Source organism: Pleurodeles waltl, chromosome 3_1, assembly GCF_031143425.1.
Source record: "Pleurodeles waltl isolate 20211129_DDA chromosome 3_1, aPleWal1.hap1.20221129, whole genome shotgun sequence".
In the NCBI taxonomy this organism is placed as follows: Eukaryota; Metazoa; Chordata; class Amphibia; order Caudata; family Salamandridae; genus Pleurodeles; species Pleurodeles waltl.
The window spans coordinates 252,462,413-252,474,892 of record NC_090440.1 but is presented as its reverse complement, the minus strand read 5'-3'; positions in this window follow the sequence as shown (position 1 = coordinate 252,474,892).

Below are 12,480 nucleotides of genomic sequence, written 5' to 3'. Positions count from 1 at the left end.
AGCTTTTCCGCCCCAGGTTCCTGTGAACCCTCCCCCCCCGGGCGTTATTGTCATTATTGAAACTGTGGCCACCCATGCCACCCTGCTGTAGTTGCCAATGGCTTCCTGTTCCCTGCGATGTACTCCCCCACCATAACAAATGACCAGTACATGTCTGCCTGCAAATTTGGAGCATTTGTGTCGAAATCTATAATAATCCCTTGTGAAGAGGCCCATGTTAATGTCCCAGCAGACCCCCATGTGGTTGTTCCCACTTCCTTGACCATTACCCTGTCCTCTGCCTGTGGTGCCCACCCCACCCCGGGTAAGACATTCTTTGAATGAGCGGTATACAGTTGTTAGCCTGATTACTGTAAATACCATCTTACTGAATTTTGCAGACCTCATGGTGTGTTACCAGAGATCTGCATCAATGTTTTCCCACTGTACCTCTGAATCCGCTGCCATATGGGCCCTGAACTCCCCATTGTACTGTACCATGGCGTAACCCCCATAATTGATCTATGCCTTCCTGATGAGATGCATGTGTTTAAAGAGAGCTAACTGACCTCTCTGGGTATTTTTCGCAGTAAACACTTAGGAATATCAAAAAGCTGTGGTCCAGTTTTCGATTGTGACCGGCACCCGTGGCCTTTTTGCTATTTCAAATTCCTCCTCTTTGGAGCCTTCTTTTGCCCGTAGCCCCCTATGCAGGAGCTTTAACATTTCCACATATTTCCCCTTCGAAATGTTATCCTTTGTCACTAACATGAGATAGACCCCCAGCGGCTTCGCTGTCCCCATATAGGGGAGCTTCTTAACTTTGGGATCCTTACTCTCTAACACTTTTTTCTTTGCTACTGTGTCCCTTTCCTTTGTTTTCCCAGCTACCACCTCATCACCCGTCAGATCTCTGATGTCCCCCGCCAGTGTCATCTTCTCCCTCCACTGCATAATCCCATCATCCATCCTGACCCCCACATCTGCTGCTTATATACCTCCAAAGCCTCCACCGCCATAGAAACCATCATATCTGCACACCTTCCAAGGGACCTCTTACCTGGCTTCAAGGAAAGACTCTCCTGACTCTGCTGCCTTGACAGTTGTACCCACTTCGGTGCCTCTGGGTTACTGCTGGGCCTCCCTGCAGCATGCAATACATGCAGCACATGAGAGTCCCCTCCCAACCTTGTCCCTCCTCCTTCCACCATGCTGCTCCTAGATCTTGATGTGCACCCTTATCCCCCAGCTCTCCCTCTTCCAGACTCTCTTAATCGTAATCAAGAACTGTGTGCTCCCCCCTGTCATACGCTGTTGCCCATGATGGCCCTGCTGCCTCTTCTTGTGCACTGTACACGTTTATGTTGTTAACGTTGGCGGCCATCAGTAGACACTAAGGGGACATAAAGTTCCCTCCCTCCCATTCTGCCGCTGTGTGATGATCCCTCCTGTGTACCGAGGCATCTAAGGGACCCCAAACCTGCTGTCCTGTGGTATCTGGGGTCCCATGTCGGTCCAGCTGGACATCCAGGGCCCCACCTTCCCTTCTCCTCAGGGTGATGAGCCATACATAGCTCTCCCGAGTCTGCTGTGCCACCCTTCGCCGACACCTGTAAAATAGAAAAGAGGCCCAGTGTACTGGACAAAGCCCTATCTACTGAAACCTGGCTCCCAAATGCCCTGATTCCAACCCTGGCCGTTATTTGTGACCTCTGGCCAGGTATGACCCTGTCACTGCTCTCTTCTAGATGCCACACCCCCTTGCCTGTCCACCCCCACTCGTCACTTTATTCATGCCTCTGCCACATACCTTCCTTACTTGTCCAGCTGCCTCCCATAAACCCTTGTGGGAGACCTATACAAAGATACCCCTTCATCCCACTCATCTTCGTCAGCCCCCTGATTGTCCATCCCAGTGGCTTCTTCCTGCTCCCCCTTGCCATTCCACTCCAAGAAAGAGGCCACAAGTGCAGAATCTGGGCCCAAAGCTCTCTCTCTATAGCCTACACCTCCCATCGGTGGCCCCCTGCCTTCCTCCAGGCTTACCCCCAATGTGCCTCTATTTGCCCCAATTGCTTTGCTCCCTGCAGGCCCTGGTGGGCTCCTGCTAGTGCCTTCTGCAGCCATCCCATGCACCTGAGGGATCCTCCAACCTCACCAATGACCTCTTTCTCCATTTTTAATTCAGGCCCCTCCCCCCGTAATATGCTCTTTTCATCTCCCCTTAACAGCCAGCCTATTCACAGGCCTTCCTTCTCGCTGCACGCGCACTCTGGCCTCTCATTACTGCAAGCAAAGCCACTCTCCATCCCTGTGAGCCTCCCTCCCCTTTGGAAGCTGTTGCATGAGCACTGGAAGTGGCCCTGACCCTCCTTCAAGTGTACTGTCGACTGCCGGCCAGTGGCCTGCCTCACATCATTTTCCCCAGGTCCAGCACTTTGCAGGCTACATGCCTATCACAGCACCATTGCACCACGGCATGGGTGCCCTTGGGCCTGCCCCGACCTCATGTGGCCTCTCCCCGAATGCGAGAATGCCCCCCTCCACTCACCTGAAATTCCAACAGCGCCCCTTGGCACAGGGGTGAGCAGATGAGAAATGCTGCCACCACCACCCCAACTGTTGCTCTATGCGTGCGCCACACCTCCTGCAGCACGGCCACTGACAATAAGTTCATCCTGCCCGCTTCCTCCAAAAGCCTCATGGCCGGCACTTTTTCTCCGACCCTGACGACATGCCGGTAAGACACTCACATTAATATGCTTTATCTCAAATACTTCCACGAACCGCTAAACATATGTGCACTTCTAACCAGCTAGCAATTACCAATGCTACCAACAGACAAAACATGGGCAACCCACTCTAAGGTCAACCACCCTGTCACCTTGACACAAGGGTGGCTGGTGGGTCAAAATGTCAGGTTTTATAACTGGGGGGAGAAAAAGGTAGCAAAAGGCGTCCAAAGAGAGCCTAAGCAGTCGCGGACCACTCCAACTCCCCCAGTAAGCCTGAGAGGAAGACCTCCCTGGGGTTGACTGCCCCACAAAGCCCTATTCTCTGCTTGAGGTCTGGGGGAAGCATGCACTGTTGCTCTCTGTGCTGTACCAGTTGTGTATTTGAGGGAAACTTGTATTGGCGCAGTCCTGCTTGGCTTCTTTGTGACATCAGAAGTCTACACCACTGCTGAACTGTTGCACCTTTCTTTTGTGACCAGAGGGGCTTGCATTGCCTCTCCACGTGCTGCAATTTCTGTGAAAAGCCCCAATTTATTGTATAGTAACAGGGATCCTTTGTCAACATATGCTTTCCGGGTAGGGGCATACACAAATACCATTTGCTGCCCTTCTATAATAATGATGGTTCCCTGGGTTTATTGATAATGGCAGGAACATATATTTCCCTAATCTAAAAAAAAACACAATTTGCCGCTCTTCCATCATAAGGATGCTTTCCTAGGCTTATTGAAAAAGGCTGGAATAATTAGATTCCCTCTGTTGAATGTAGAATGGCACAAGGGAAGAAAATAGCCCACTGAGATTAAGTTTCAAATACCGTAATAGAAAAATATCATCATCCCCATCTTCGAAATCATCTTTCACAGTCACTTTAAAGAATTAAAAAATAACTGTTCTAATATAATTGCTGTCCCAGCTGAGGGAAAGCAGTAGACCTAATAAATCATGCCAGGAAGCTCTGCATGGAAGATAGCCAGAATTCTGACTTTCAGCTAGAAAGTAGCAGAAATGGGATTTGCTTTTAGGTCACATGGTTAATCCACTCTGCAGTGTATTAGCAAATGAACTTCATCTTCATCCAAAAGGCAGTTCAGTCGCTTGCATGCATATATCCTTCACTGCGCCTTGATCGTGGTCCACACGCATTGTTATCCTAGCACATTATCCCAGTGCATGTATGATCCTGGAAACACGTTTTCCCAGTGTGTTAGTTTATCCTATTCTGCACATCTTTATCCCAACAGATGTTTTTTCTAAGTACATACACACTTATTGCAGCAGTGTGTTTCACACATAGGCCCGGATTTACTAGGAGTTCGTGCAACAGAGGGCAGCAGGCAAAGTTGGTTCTCACGTTGCATGAACTGTAGAGAGGACAACTGTGCCATATGTACAGAGCAATGGCACACTTCCGCGCCCATCTGATGCTGACCAACCTTGGGCAGGCATGTGCCAACGTAGGCACCCTTGCACTGCAGTACCAGGGTGTCTGCATTGTGATCTGCATTGATTTTTGCAGGATGGTGTCCCTTTCGGGTTAAAAACTATGCCTTAAGGCTATTTTCTCTGTGCATGTGTGCTATACAATGTTGCACACATACAATTAGGGAGGAGCTTCAGGTAGGCACACTATTTTGGTGTAAAGTCATGTAGATATAAATTAGGGTCAACATCCATGGGAGAATGCATGGGAACACCCATGCACCACCCACAGAATGCCACGATGACGCAAAGTAACACAAGGCAGTACATTACTGTTTGTTGCAAACCAACACAAATCATCCTTTAATTTGGTTAGTAATGCCCAAACAGGATTTTACACTAATCCTTTTTACATCTAAGCCAGAATCTGGAAAATCATCATTCCTAGAACCATCAAAACTGCTCCAATTCAGGAAAAAGTTGAAGACACACCTATTCGAATAACACTACATCTCAAGAATTTAGAAAGGCTGTTTCGTATTACTGAATAAAGTAACCTCCTCCCTCTGCTGCTTAAAATATTGCTGGGCTCATACAGCACTTTCTGTCCTTGCCAAAGTTTGCATTCTACTAATATTTACATTCATGTATACACAGTATTATTCATCAAATACAACTCATTATCCGAGATATAAATGCATTACTCTGATTCACTCATCTTAATACTTATACTTCGAGGTGAGGTTACCTATTTCCCCCCAAAGTCTCAAATATTTAGTCTGCCCCTAGCACCTATGCTGCCTGGAAGGGACCATAAAAAACTCCTGCATTCCTCACTTCTGGGAATGAGGCAGAAGCACCACCTGAAAGACAAACTGTTAGGATAAACTTGGGAGCATTTAAGTTTATCGATAGGCAGTGTTGCCTAGTCATTCTGTCATCTTGCTACTTTAAAGTAAAGTTAAAAAATAAGACCATGGCATCCCTCAATTCAACAGACTAATAAAACAAACCTCAATTTCATCAGCAAGCTAACACATTGTTCGGTGTCAGTCTCTGACTTCCAACCAATAATGAGAGGCAGGCATTGAGGGATCCGCCATGGGTCATTCCTAAAATGTCTTCAAAGCAAAATAATAAATGCCTCGCTTACACTTGCAAGAACATCAAGTTGATCAAGTCCTCCAACACAAGGAGCACAGCTACAAATAACCGCCACCTTCTCTGACTCAGTTCATCTCCTTAGATACGGAGTACAGTACTGAGGCATAAGATAACATGAGCATTTGTTTAACCCCGCAGTGTGACTACAAGCTCACCTCAACCCCCGGAGGATCCATGAATCAGAGTATTTGCCCTGCTTATGTATGTGTCCCACGTTTTTGTATGTTGTTTGTGCTGTGAGGTGTGTGTTCAGGGTACACTGCTTTCTTTGGAAGTGCTTACACTACTTTCACTAGAAGTGCTCACCACCATGAATATGCAATAGCTCCGTAGATGTGACACGAAGTGGTGATTTCCTGCATGCGTGTAATCGGCATGGATTTATGAGACATGCATACACATGCAGTGCTTTCTGCCATATCTGTTTCATATTAACCCTCTCGTGGTTATATTTTACAGAGTATATCTTACTGACCAAAAGTCGTGAACACCAAGTAGGTACAACCACTTTCCTGTATGTAATATGCAGAGTCATTGAGTGCTGGTTTCTTTAACAGCACCACAGGAATGGTATCAAGGAGGTGGATCCTTGGTCCTGATGGAAAGCCTAGAGGAAGGCTTCAAACATGTTCACCATTAGCAAGGTAGATACATTACTATCCTCCCTGCCTTCTCCCTGTTTTTAATCATGCCGAAAAGAGGCAAGAATTAAAACAGTAAGAGCCATATGTACGAACACTTTTTCCAATAGACACAGAATGGGTAAAAACCTTTGCTACATATGGCCCTAAGTTACCTACTAGACAATTATTTTTGAAGTTTTCCCACATATAAATAGAACCCCAACACTTCTATTTTTCATCATTCTACACTGTTTTAGTATCTCTTTTAGTGCTCCCATGTATTTTCTAGGTTGTGGCATGCCTCGTTCCGCAAGGGAACGGGATGGACCCAATGATAAGGCATGTCGCCAATGGGGTAACACTGGTGGGTGAGGGTTTTATAAGAAAAATACCTAAATGAAAAATATGAGTGTCTCAAAAACCTGACTAGCTCCCGGTGGTGTGGTTTCAGTTCAGCTCCCGACATTGTACTGAGGCACATGGGAACATAGATCCCAGAACAGTGGAACAGGTTACAACAAAACCCCATCCAACCCTCCGCCAACGAAGAGGTCATACCACTTGCACACCTATAATGTCCTTGCATAGGAGGAAATACTCTATCCTTTCGTAGGCCAATTCAATGACGTATAGACTTTACTCACTACTCAAAATGGAAGAAGGGGACTTCAGGCCGGTGGCCATAAAAGTTACAAGCAAAGCCTCCATGGCTGAAATGTTTATGATTAGCCAACTAAAAGTCCATTGAGTTCCTGACGTCTAGCAAGGTGAAGGATAGACTTCCTTCCTGTGAGCAGGTAGAGGGTTAAAATAACATAACACTATCTTTTATTCAGGGTGAAAACAGTAATGTTCCAATGGCATGAACCACAGGGAAACTCAATCTACACAGAAAGGTCAATAAATAAGGAGGCTTTTGAACCCTAAGTCTCTCAGTCTCCTCACTGAAGTGATAACTTGCAAAATATCGATATAAAGTAGGGATAAATACATTTACATTTTGTATCCAAGTGAAAATATTAATTGATCACTGAACAAGGTTTAATCATTTTAATCATAATACTTAATGTAAATTAATGTTCTTCTTACTTTTTCTCTCTCTACTATTTCAAAAGAATGTAACCAATTTACTGACTCACAAATTTATCAACAAACATACACACATAAAATATACAAAACGTCTACAAATAAAATATATATACATATCTCATCGCAAAATACATAATAACTTGACGTGTACCACTCGATACCAAGTGCTCAAATAGTCTCTTGCAATAAAAGCTTCCAACAGGGTTTTTTATTTATATATGTGCTTCTGAACCTTTTTTCAAGCAAGCAGTCTTCCAAACTGAGGTAGTAGTGATTAATACTGCCACTCCTAGGCAATTATTCCTGTTTTTTATTTGCGATATAATCCCATATCATAGTCTCATAATTCAGAAATTCATAACACTCCTAAGGGAAATAGTCAACGCGTTTCAGCCCTCCAACTTAAGGCCTCATCAGGAGTTAGGAAGCGGTACCTATATGTGAAAGTTTAAAGGTATATTACTCTTCAGTCATAATTTAAATTACAACATAGTCGTTACCGCGAGGGGCACATCACACCCTGTTCACCATTATATATAATCAACACCTTATCAATGTTTCCATCATTTCTAGAGACCAAGCCCCATATTTATACTTTTTTAGTGCTACATTTACATCATTTTTTGATGCAAAAGCGGTGCAAACTTACAAATAATAATTGTATTTTGTCTGTTTGCGCCGCTTTTGTGTAAAAAAATGACGCAAATGCGGCACTAAAAAGTATTAAAATGGGACCAAATCTCTATAGTGCTAGTGTGAAAAAAAAAATACTCTATTCCATTAAGAGCCATATGCAGTGATAAACCCATTCCTGTGTCTCCCAAGGTGATGCTTGCACGCATTAGACACACTTTATTTAAAAAGAACTCAATGCATCTAAGTGTAACACCAATCTTATATCTTCTAGATGCCATGTGCAATCAGTGCCATTTTATAAATGCACATATACTTCTACTGGCTGATCTTTATAGCGTTCTCAAATAGCCTTGTTCTTATTAGCGAGACATTCGGAGAATCTGGGCACCCATATTCAATTTCACCATCACACGGCTGCATATGGCTCTGTCTACTCTCGCTGGAAGCATCATCGGAAGCTCATAAATACAATGGCTCAAAAATTGTTTGTCTCTCATAACCGCCCATTGTTACGTTTTTTTAACTTACATTGTTTTCTTTAGCGCTCAGTATTCTGAGACAATGTCCCTCCTTTGCATAAAGCTACCAGCGTGTTTACATTCGTCAAGGTAGCAAAGTATAAGTGTTGCTCCCAGGCTTCAAAATCGGCTTGCGCGTGTGAGCACTGCCCTGTTTATGGGTCTGTCATCTGACTACTCCATTCGACTACACTGCGTCTTGCAGATAGTTTGACTACCATATTGCAGTGTAAAAATGTACGGGGAGAAGCTAATGAAAACGTCTCAGTATGTTGTCTAAATACCAAAAATCAATACAGATCTCAAATTAATGTTAAATACCTGAGCGCTGCTTACGGGACCGAAGTTACCCCTATCTCTACTTCGTTCTACACATTAACCCGCAATCTGTGCAAGCATCAGCATATAAATGTATCCCGGTGTACATAAATAGCAATGTATTTCACTGCATATTGCTTTTGCTTACTTCTTATTAAGTCCCACATTTCATCAAGATAATTTTAACCGCATCTAGCTGAACCATAATATAGCCTTAGAACCCGCCGTAGCGGGCTCTACCGGCTATTAAAGGCCCGCTCCCGAGTTAAATGCCCGAGCCGAAGGCGAGGGCATTTAAAAAGGGAAAGGGCCTTTAATAGCCCGTAGAGCCCGCTACGGCGGGTTCTAAGGCTATTAGAACATTCTGCCACTCAGGGCAGAATGTTCTCTTAAAAAAAACAAATTGCTCACGGAGCCCGAGGGGATTAGAATCCCCTCAGGCTCCGTGAGGCTTTGTTCACAGCTGCTGCTGTGAACAAAGCCCATTGGAATGTTGGCGCTGCGGGCTTTTACCGGCCAGTAAAAGCCTGCAGCACTCCATTGTTTTCAATGGAGCTGCCAACTTCCAATGTTCTAATGTTCAATAAACCACGCCTCCATTTTAGATAGAATGGATGTCACCTTTGTGCCTGATTGTTTTGATTCCACCACATATAGTAGCGACCACCATATATCTTCCTCTTTAGGGTGTTTTTATATATAGTGTTCTACCAAGGGTGCACCCCATACATTACATCTAATACTGGACATGTGCTGTAAAATACGTGTTTTACTGGTTGTACAGTTTGTCCTATATATATATTAGTGCACAAGGGCATTTAATACAGTATATGACATTTCTTGTATTGTAGTTAGAAATTCGAACCTGTTGGTGTGTTTTTCCATTCACCTCAATGTTTTTGGTATTCTCAGTATACTTACAAGCCGTACAGTTTTAACATCTGTAATATCCAATTAAGGTGGGTAAATCCAGCATTTCTCTAAGATCTTTCTTTTTCGGGGTGGAGAAAGAAGCATATACCAAGCTCTCTTACAAGCTCCTTTAACCAGTTTCCTAGGATATCCTCTATCCAACAATCGAGATACCAAATTTTCGGCATTGGTAAAGTAATCATCCTTATTAGTGCAGTTTCTCCGAATATGAAGAAACTGACCATATGGTAGATTCTCCCTTATGGTACGTGGATGATTACTAGAAAACTAGTAATGTATTCCTGTCTGTGGGTGTCGTATATAAACGCACTACAATATGACCCTCTCAAGACTCTATCCATAGATCTAAAATGTTGATGCGTCTTGAATCAGAGGTGATGGAGAATTTTAAATCAGGAGTCTGATGACTGAGCGATTCATGGAAGGCTAAGAGTGAATCCCTATCACCTTCCCATATCATAAAAATGTCATTGATGCCCCTTGGCCATCATTTTACCTGTTTTTAGAAAGGGTTCTTCATATCATAGACCCACTTTTTTCCAAAGCAATCCATCACCAAATTTGCAATTTCCTGTGCGAAGCTGCACCCCATAACTACACCTTTTGTTTGTAAATACACATAATTTCCAAAAGTGAAAAAATTACTTTTGAGGCAGAGCCTAGCGAGGGTCATTATTAATGCCGTTGGTACCATATATGGTAAATCTCTATTTTCCAAACAAGTCCTCATTACTTCCAGAGCTTTATCTTGTGGGATATTTGTATACAGAGCTTCAATACCTTGTGTGACAAGTATTTGTGTTTGTTCATTGAATTTAGTACCCTCAAGCGTATTTATCATATGCATGGAATCTCGTACATATGCCTGGGTAGCCCACACTCGTGGTTTAAGAAAGATGTCTACATATTGGGCAAGTGGTTCAAGAACTGATCCACATGCTGCAATTATGGGTCTATCTGGTGGATTATTTAAATCTCTATGAATCTTGGGGAGAATATACAAACTAGGTGTACGTGTCTCACCTCGATTCAGAAAGTCATACTCTGTTTCACAAATTCAACCATCTCTCAATGCCTCATCTGTAGCTACCTTAATAGCACATTGTAATCGTTTCGTAGGATTCTCTGTAATAGAACGATAATTATCTTTATCATTTAGTTGTCACATTACTTTGGTCTCATACTTATTTTTGCCCCATACTACAATGCCTCCTCCCTTGTCTGCCAGTTTAATAATGATATTGTCATTCTGGGTCAATGTGTGGATAGCCATCATTTCTTCACGTGTACAATTGTGCTTAAAAAAGATTTTCTTATTATTCAGTTGGTCAAGTTCTCTCAAGACCAAATCTTCAAAGATCTGAATTTCTGGTGGCATAAAATTTGTTTCTGGGCAAAAAGTGGACTTTACTTTCAGCCCACTATAATTCTCTTCTTCTATTGAGGTTTCAGAGGGCTCAGACTGCTCTAGGAAAAACTCACGTAATTGAACCTTACGTAAGAACAGTAGAATGTCTGTCTTGGTATCGACTGGATCCTGTATCTTCACAGGTACAAAGGAAAGTCCTTTACTCAGCATTTGGCATTCCATTTCTGAAAGGTTATGATTAGACAAGTTATAAATAGGTACACTATCGATCTCCTGATTGGCCCTATTGTTTATCGTCTGTACGTCCTTTTCCTTGTTCGGAACTCTCCTTGTTCTGAGTATTGCCCCTTCCCTGATCATGATAGTGGGATATTCCTAAAGGGCCAACTTCTCTTCCTCTGCACCCACCTCTGTTGAGAAAAGGTTGAGTTCCAGGGTATTGAGATCCAAGAGTCAACACTGTTGAAGGATCTTGTTCAGAATCAGACAAAGTATCTGAAAATGTAACAAATCTTCATTGTGATCTAGTTTGAAATTGTAAATTCAAATTATTGGGATTGTTAAATTTAGAGAAATCTTCCTTAAGATAAGGAAGACTTCCTCTGTTTCGAAGTTGTTGATATCTCATGCCACCTTAGTTGTTTGATGATTCACTGTGTGTGTCTTAAAGTCAGATATGGTTTTATTTACTGACTCTTATAGTTGTTTAACATATTTAATTGTTTGGTCTTGTACAATTTCTAATTCTAATGACTCCATTTCTTTAAATTCTAATTCTCTAATTCTTAAAGCAGTTTCTATAGAAAGTGTCAACCAATCCCGGGAACATTTAGTACCCACCCCACTAAATTGTGATAGGTATGTGTTATCCAAAGCGAAAATAACTGGTATATTTCCTAGTTGGAGACCAGCCGGAATGGTATTATTTTTAAAATGCTCTAGAAGTACTTGTGCATGAAGATGAGTTACAATGGTTTTCTTTTTCTACGAATGCCTCGCTAATAGGAACACGGCTATTTGAGGACATTATAAAGGTCAGCCAGTAGAAGTATGTGTGCATTTATAAAATGGCACTGATTGAACATGACATCTAGAAGATATAAGATTGGTGTTACACTTAGATACATTGAGTTCTTTTTAAATAAAGTGTGTCCAATACATGCCAGCACCACCTTGGGAGACACAGAAATGGGTTTATCACTGCTTGTGGCTCTTAATGGAATAGAGTATGTTTTTATTTCACACTAGCACTATATTGATTTGGTCTCTAGAAATGATGGAAACATTGATAAGGTGTTGATTATACATAATGTTGCACAAGGTGCGGTGTGCCCCTCGCAGTAACAACTATGTTGTAATTTAAATTATGACTAAAGAGTAAAATACCTTTAAAATTGCACATATAGGTACCGCTTCCTAAGTGCTGATGAGGCCTGAAGTTGGAGGGCCGAAAGACGTGGACTATTTGTCTGAGGAGTGCCATGAATTATGTGACTATGATATGGGATTATACAGCATATAACTAACAGGAATAACTGCCTAGGAGTGGTGGTATTAATATTACCTCAGTATGGAAGACTGGTTGCTTGTAAAAAGGTTCAGCAACCCATATATATAAAAAAAAAACGTGTTGGAAGCTTTTAGTTCAAGAGACTTTTTGAGCACTTAGTATTGAGTGGTATATGTCAAGTTAT